Genomic DNA, 8,375 nt, shown 5'->3' with positions numbered 1-8,375 from the left:
AAATAAGAAAGTTTAAAAAATGAAACGAACGAACAATAGCGTGGCCGCAAGTCGAGCGGTCAGTTTTATAGTCGCGGTCAAGCGCTAGCGCCCAAACCAGGAAGTTGTGCCTGACGCGCGCGGCGCCTCGTCCGTCCGGGCGCGGGGACGTGCTCTGCTCGTCGGCGAGCTTGTCACACACGCCGCCGGAGTCCTTGTGTATGTATAGCGCAGCCCCACGACCACCACGGTCCGCCCGCGGAGCCCCATACCCCGAAGGCAGCAGTTCATCGCACGGCAAAGCCCGGGTCATCGAGGATTCCCGACACGAGAAACAACCAGAAACAAAAAAACAGAACACGTCGGGTGTTTTCAACACAATTTTCCGCTCGCGTCCCTCTCGTGGCTTCTTTCTCGCGCACACTTGTGCTTCCTCCTTCCGAGGCGGCAGCAGAGAGGAACACACGATTCCGGAGGCGAAGCCCGACCATACCGGCTCCCTTCCCCCGCTCCCAATCCCCAATATATCCTCTGCTCGCCACACACGACGCTCCAAAATGGAACAAGTAATGCTTCAGGTGCGGTACAGCGTTTAGACGGATGCGGCGGCCAGGGACTCCCAGCTGGTGATGGCTGTACACAACTCCCAGGTGGACCCCCACTCACTATGGCGACAGTGCGGCGAAGAGGCGAAGAGGCGACGGGGCGACGGTCACGTAGCCAGCAAAACCAAAGTGCGTGCGAATGTCCAGGGTTTGTAAATTTCCATTCGCACACTTTAGAGGTCGTGTGAAACGATTCCATAAAATGTACACTCAATAAGTGTGCGAATTGGAAATTCACACTCACACGCCCTTAGAAGTGTTGCTCTCGACATTATTCACTCACTTGGGGTTTCCCTCTTCGCACACGTGTACTACGCACGAGCCACCGTATGAGGCGCGGGGAGAGCAGCAGGGAGGACACGGCCCGGTATTACGGTGCGACACGACCGCAGTCATAACACAAAGCCGCGCCATATCATCACATCATCCCCCGGCTAGAAGGGCGGGGGGCGCGGCCGGGCGGCGCGGCTACGGCAAGCCCGTGACACGAGGAAGCCCCGCCCGCCGCCGAGGCTTGTGGGCTTCATGGCACACGGCCACGGCGCCGCACGAGCGGGGCCAGAGCTGGACAACATCCTCCTCCTCCTCACTCTCGCGAGGGAGGACCACCACACGGCCCGCGTCAAATCTACAGAGGGAGAGAGAGAGAGAGAGAGACCGCCATCCAACGCGGGAGAGGAGAGAGAAAAGTTTGACACAGAGCGAGAGAGCGAGCGAGAGTCAGAGCGAGCGAGAGTGAGAGCGAGCGAGAGCGAGAGAGCGCGCTCATTTATCATCCGCGCCTAACACTTAAGCCCCGGCAGCGCAAGCTCAATGGGAGAGTAATTCAATGGGAGAGCCGCGGTGTGCAGCGCCACTCTACCTCGGTAATGAAGGAGGTTGCAGGCTCTTCCCCTTCCCCTTCCCCCCGCACCGCACTGGCGGTATGTATCAGGTGGATCTAAACCAGATCGAGACCGTCGCGGCTCGAGGAAACTATGTCGGCCGATATGTCGGCCCAACAAACTACCGTCGGTGTGTGGTGGAGGTGCTGAGCAGTGAGCGAGCGAGCGGCTGAGAGCGGCAACTCGTACTAGACCAGACCGCCACTCAGCCAAAGTAGTTAAAAGGCTCGGTGCTTAGAGGGGGTGGGGGACCACAGCGAGCGACAAGGGAAGGTATCGGTCGGTGTTCGGACCAAACTAACCGGACCAAAGTCGCACTGGGTCAAGCCTGGCCCCAGACCATCCCTCTAGCCATCAGCAAATCCCTCCACCCCTAAAACCACCTACCTCTCCCCCGGCCAGACGACCGGGGTGCCGGTGGCGCCGGCCGCATCTCAGGGGAAGGGATAGAAAAGGGGGTGTGGGAGGAGGGTGCACCACCAGCACAGGCCACGATGGTTCACATCGAGTAAAATGCGCCAGAGTTCAAGACAAAACACGATGCGGAAGACCAAAAAATAAATAATAAAAAAAATATCGCTGTAGCCTTGCTATTGGTATTGCTTTATTTAGTTCCAGAGGTATATCCGAACGTGCTTCACGTAGAACAAAATAAATGCGGGGCGCGCGGGTGGCGCCCGCCCGCTCCACCACGTCGCCAATATCACGGTACCAGCAGTACCTCCAACAAAACAGAACAATAAAGAAGCAAAAGCACGTCCTACAAAACTTGCGCGCGCGGCGGAGCGGGGGCGGCGTCTGTCTCCTCCACTCCGGCGAGCGCTCACCACCACATCCCCCTCTCTCCCCTCACCCCCGCAACTTCCGCTATGGTTCCCCGGAAACGGATAGGGTGGAGTGGGATGGGGTGGGGTGGGGGCGTTGGAGTGGAGTGCGCGCGCGAGAAGGGGGTGGCGGCGAGGGGGGGGGGGGGTACCCACCACCACCACCACGCCACCCGCGCCCTCCACGGCCCGCCCCCGCGCGTGCGTCTCCATTCTACAAATTACACTACGGCCTGCAAAATAATTGAGCTGCTGAGCTGCTGAGCCGGTGAGGGGGGAGGGGGGGGGGCACTTCAACTGCACGGAACGGATGACGAGAGGCTCTGGCGGCGTACACCCGCGCGGTCACCGTAGTGGAGTGGAGTAAAGTTGAGAAGGGGGAGGGGTTGAGGGGGGGGGGGAGTTGTGGTCGCCCCCGCCTCACCTGGGAAGGGACCGGGCTGGCTGGACGGCGCCGGGTAAATCGCCAACCCCGCCGTGGTTACGGACAAAAGAAGCACACGCACGCACAAAAAGAAATATCAAGCAGTTGGGGGCGACAAAAAAAAAAAAAAAAAAAAAAAAAAAAAACATTTGAAACTGTCGCGTTGTGTGCGGTTCCGTGGCGCGTTTTGCTGAAAGGTGTGTCGCGAGGACTATGTATAGGGTAAAAATAACAAAAATGGTCGGCCACTTCCGGCCGACGAACGAAGAGAGCGCAACACAAAAGGCCGGCCGCTGCTCTTCTCATCGCAAACGCACTTTCAGCTACAAGAAAAAAGGCGCGGGGGAGAGAAAAACTGGATGAGAGGGGGGAAAGGGAGGGGGGTAACGAGACAAGCGCCTGTTACCGCACCCATGCACCTGTCAGTGTTCCATGTTCCACTATGACAACGGCGCCAGCGAGCTGAAGAAAAAATGAAGGTGGAAACGAAACGCGGCTTTACGAAAAAGTTGTTCTGGAGTGAAGCGAAACAAAACGACATTTACACCTTCCACGGCCACTCCCAGATAATAACACCTCAAGTGCGCAAGCTTGAACGAAGACAATATACACGTCCGCGAAGCACAACCGCACCCGTGCGACAATAACCGGAAGTTTTTAGCACCTGAGAACGTTTCGCACACACAAACACACATACACACGCGCGTGTGTGTGTGTGCGCGTGCGGCTGGAACATACTCGAAAGGAATTATCATCGGTCACTCGCCGGCGTCTCCAGACACAGCGTCGCGATGGCCTCGCGGCCGATCCCACGGAAGGGCGGAGGGGGTGCCGCTGGCCTGGCGGGCGTCGCGACGGCGCCGTCCGCGCTGGATAAGATCTGCCCCCGGCAAGCGGTGGCCCCCACATGAGCGAGCGGTTTGGACAGAACCACTAGAGGGGGTAAAAATGTCATGGCGGCCTCTGTAGAGGTTCAGGATTGAAACTGCGGACATTATACGGGACACCATGATATTTTCATCCCCGGATGCAAATATCATGGCTGCCCCTAGAGGTACAGGATCGAAATTAGAGATCATACGGGACCCTAACGATAATTGTACCCCGGGGTAGAAAAACTATGGAGTACCCGATGAACTCGGCCGGGGGTGGTGTTCCTGAGCCTACTCAGGGGGCCCATGATATTTGTACCCCCACCACTCCCTTAGAGTACGCCGTAATGTGGGCGTATAGGCGGCGGGGAGCGAAGTTGTCTCGCGGTGCGGCGCGGCACACCATCGATCGCCAGACTGATAGCGCCCCGGGCGCACACCACCGCGCGGTGGTGGCCGAGTGCCGCGCCGGCCGCGCCAGCCCAGCAGGTGCATTGAACCGGAGGGGACCGGCGGGGACCCACCCGCCGCAGCGACCCCGCGGCCGTGGTTGGCCACGGTCAGGGGCCACCGAGCCACCGACCCGAGGAGTCGCAGCGGCAGCAGCCTCATTTCAGCGTCTATAGTCAGACCAGCCTGCAAGGTCGCGACTGGAAAGGCACAGGCAGCACAGGGATTTCTACGGCGCCCAATCGCGACTTTATGTTAGTCTGGTCAGACTATAATCTATTCTTCTTTCCAGCGAGCGCGGTGACGCGCGGGGCTGGCCGCCACCGCGGTCCAGACAGGAGAGGAGGCGGGGGCGCGTGGAGGTCCGACAGCTGCCACCTGGCCGCCGCGATAGGCGCCACGAGGTGCCCTATCCTAGATTAGAACCAGCCCGCCGCGCGCCGCCTTTTCGTAGCCCGCGCGGACCGCAAACGCGCCACAAACGGCGCGCGGGGCGCCCGAAATGACATCACGGGGAGCCCCGGTTACGGCAGATCCGGTCCCCGCGCCCCCCGACCTCTATTCCTTGCGGCAATCGCAGGTGATCGTTTTGGCAGCGGCACCGCTGCCGCCGCATCGGGCCCAACTTAACGGCGCAGGGCAGGGCGTCTCCAGACCGTTCCAGAGTTGTTCCAGACACGGCGGCCTGCACAGGGAATGTGTGCGTCTGGAAGACCACAAGACCACCCCTCCCCTCTCCCTCCTATAAGTTGCGAAATAACTGCACAAGCAACACCCGGCAGCGCTGGTAGAGTGCAGTGACCCCATGCCAAGGAGTTCTCTCCCTCTCTCTCCTTCGGCACTTCGCCGAAGGCCTGCCTGTCTGCCACCCCAATACGTATGTTGTCTTCCAAAAGAAAAGAAAAATCGAGCAACGAAACTCGCGCGCGCTCGCTCGTGGGAGAAATTCGTCCCACGAACACTTCTGCTATAATACTTTCGGTCGTCCCAAATCCTGAGGCCACGCCACGGCGAGCGGGCGATATCGTGTCGTTGGTATGCGGCGCGCGCACACCGGGGCTACGCCCACCGCAGGGGGGAAGGGGGAGGGGGCACCACCCTGGGGGGAAGCACCGGCACCGGCAGCGCACTCAACTCAACTCGCTGAATTTTGCAAAGTGTTTTCTATGCACTTGCTACAGGGGGAAGGGTTCGGCGGGAGCGCGGGGTGGAGGGAGGTGTGGTTGGTGGATTGCTGCTATTAGTGATGGGCAGGCATGTCGGGCTGTTTTGGCCGCCGTTGCATACGGGACGGGAAGTGGATTGACGTGAGGAGGGTTGGGGGGTGAAATTGGGGACGTGCGCGGGGGGTGAAATGATGGGGATTGAGGGTGAGATGGGGGTGGGTGGGGGTAAGTAAGGAGGGTGAAGTGGAGTGAGGTGGTGGTGAAATAAGGTGGTGGTGAGATAGGGGTGGAGTAGGGCGAGCGAGAGGGGGCGAATAATGGTGTGAGGTGGGGATGAAATGGGCTAGGTGGGGATGAAATGGGCGAGTTGGGGTGAGATAGGATGTGGCGCGAGGTTAGGTGGGCCCACTACTTCTCCTCGGCGCTTTCTCCACATCGCAGTGCGAGAGTGTGCCGCTCATCGTCCTCATCACACCACATCGCAGCGCCTCGCCAGGCGGGCGGAGGACAGCGCGACCCACCCGCGCGGCCATATGTGGCATCATTATCGTCGGCTGTGCGGTCGGTGAGGAGCACGAGGGGCGTCGAAAAAAATAAGAGAGGGGTGTAACGCGTGGGAAGGAGACAGCTGCAGAAGGGAAAGGGCCGGAGGGTGCGACGCGGTGCTGCAGCCAGAACCGCGGCGCCGGGCGGACACCGGACACGGCTGCAAACAGCGACCGGAACAACAAAACGGCATTGCAGCTGCTTGTCCGGTTCCTTATCTCTGCTGTAATGGCAAATATCTTTTGATAGCGAAACAAAAAATGGGATGTTTAAGTGCCGCAACGTTGGCCCAGATCGGAAACGGAACAAGTTTGCAAAATCCGATCGCCCTCTCGACTCGAGAATGGGGCGAAAAAGGGATGGGTAAAGGTCCGGGAGGGGTTCTGTCCGTCCGGTGAGGTGATTGGTGCGTCGTGACGGGTGAAGTGACGCGACGGTGCGTCGTGACGGGTAATGTGACGGTGCGTCGTCGAGAGAGGGGGCGCGGAGAGAGGGGCGTAAATGAATGGGCGGTGCGTGAATGAATGAAGCGGGCGGGCCTGGCGGCCTGGCGGGGCGGGCGCGTGAGTGAAAGAATGAATGGGCTCCGTGTCAAAAGGAAAAGCAAAGAGTCCCAAGGTGCGATCGGAAGCGACGACAGGCCGCGCCGCGTCGAGCGCCCCGAGGGGGGCGGCGCGCGAGCCGCGAGCGGGGGCGTGGCGGCGGCGGCGGGCAGACGCGACGCGATGGTCAGGCGCGGGGCGGGCGGCGGCGCGGCCGCGCACCGCACAAGCAGCCCAATGCTAACCAGGTCATAGAGAGCGAAAACAAACCCAGGGCCTATTCGGTCGGCACGGGCGCGTGGCGGAGCGTGGTCGAAAGGTGTGGCCGCGAGGGGCGCGCCTGCTGCTGCACTCCGCCACCACCGGCCCGCGTCCAGCTGGAGTGCTTAGCGAAGAGGGGCCGAGGAGAGGAGCCACCCCTGAGGCAGTAATCGAATTTCGCTACCCGAAATGAAAACACGCTGCGGCCGGGGCGTGACGCAGCGCCCAAAGCATGACGGGTGAGTTTTATTATTTTTAATACCATTATTTTTGTTATTTTGGAGGCTCCGGGGGGGGAAGTTGGACGGGGAGCGCCCCTCGAGGGCATCCACGCCCGCCGGCTCGCCCCACCTGGCCTGACGTAACCAGCCAACCGTCCGTTCCAGCCCACGGCATGGCACCCCAAGGGGTGAGACGTGAGGGGGGGGGGCAACAACACAGCCCCCCCCCCCCTCAGCTGATGACCCTCATGTGGGGCCTTGAAGATATTTACATTTTCCGGGGCGCGAGACGGTGGGCGGTGCGCGGGGGACTGCAGCAGCAGCAGCGGGACCTGCTCCTCGGCGCCGTGAGGCAATACAACGTCCTGTTGACAGCCTTGGTTGACACCTCGCGCCGAGACACAACTGACAGCCGACACGCGCCGCCACGGCCCTGGGGCGGGGCGGAGCAGACGGGGCGCACTGTCCACACCGCGCAACACGTCCCTGGAGGAGAACATTAAAGGGCCACCTGCAAAGGACGAGTGCCCAGGGCGAACATAACCTCCCGAGCGCGAGCGAGGTCCTGTCCGCTCCGCTCCGTTCCGTCCGTTCCTCCGTCCCGCCTGCCGCCGCCGCCGCCGCCGCCACCGCCGCCGCCGCCGCAACAGCAGCAGCAGCAGCCAACCCAGGGCGACATAACCTCACCAGGTCGCGGGGCGCCCGACCGTTCCCGCCAAGCTATCGCGGCCCGGGGGCTTTATCGCGGGGCCCGCGGACCTGGGGCGCGGTCAGCAAGTTGTCCCGCGGGGCCGGCGGCAGCGGGCCGGGCCGGCGGCGAGGCGCAAAGCCGCGGCGCGGCATCTGGGCGTGGCTGCGGCTGCGTGTGACTCAGGGACCGGCTCAGAGCGCCGGTCGAGCCCCGGCGCCTACCGCAGCTATTTATACTCCGCCGCCCCCGTCCACTTCACTTCATTTCACGCCACTCGGTTTCGCACAGCTTCCTCCTCCAGCCTCACCTGTTCCTTATCCACGGAGCGCCCTGGAGCGGGGACGACGTCGTCGTCGTCGTTGTCGTCGTCGTCCTGTCTCCTTCTCGGGCGCGGCGGCGCACACAAGTCCCCCGTCTGTTTCCCCGACGGACGGACGGCCCGCGCGCCGGCGGCGAGCGGTGCGGCAGCGCTTGGCTGCGAAAGGGTTGGGGCGGGTGGCACTCGAGTCTGGCCGACTTGGACGCAAGTCTCGAGTCCTTTGCGCTTGACGGTGGGCGTGCGTCCACGACTCTCGTGCTGCCCGGCCGATGTTGCGTCCGCCTGTCTGCCTGCCGCCTCTGCACTCGGGTGCCGACTGGCCTGGCCGCCTGCTCTGCCTGGCCGCTTCGCCTAGTCGGCGGCCCGCCCGCTGCCTGCCTGCTGGGCTGGCCCGTCTGGTTGGCTGCTCGCCCGACGCCCCCCTCCCCCCTCCCTTTTCCGTCGCTCCGTCTCTCTCCATCTCTCACCCCTCGCCGCGCCGTTCCCACCCCCTGGGCGCCGCCGCGCTCAGCCCGTCTCTTTCCACCCCGCGCGCTCCCTCTCTCTCGCTCTCCGTCTGCTTGACACTGCGTGTGGGGCCGGGGGGCGCCG

The 8,375-nt window shown here is 62.2% G+C and overlaps 1 protein-coding gene across 1 annotated transcript in view; it reads right to left on the bottom strand.

Moving 5' to 3' along the window:
• LOC113209163 (elongation of very long chain fatty acids protein AAEL008004) overlaps positions 1 to 8,133 on the bottom strand; it is a 36,447-nt gene extending 28,314 nt beyond the window's left edge. The window contains exon 1 of the mRNA XM_052268965.1: positions 7,773 to 8,133. The gene's annotated coding sequence lies outside the window, so the exon portion shown is untranslated. The remainder of the gene's footprint in view (positions 1 to 7,772) is intronic.
• Between the last annotated feature and the right edge of the window lie 242 nt (positions 8,134 to 8,375).

This window comes from Frankliniella occidentalis, unplaced genomic scaffold (assembly GCF_000697945.3).
Source record: "Frankliniella occidentalis isolate FOCC.00 unplaced genomic scaffold, Focc_3.1 Scaffold79, whole genome shotgun sequence".
In the NCBI taxonomy this organism is placed as follows: domain Eukaryota; kingdom Metazoa; phylum Arthropoda; class Insecta; order Thysanoptera; family Thripidae; genus Frankliniella; species Frankliniella occidentalis.
Note: the sequence above shows the minus strand (reverse complement) of the source record. Positions and strands in the feature narration are given on the sequence as shown.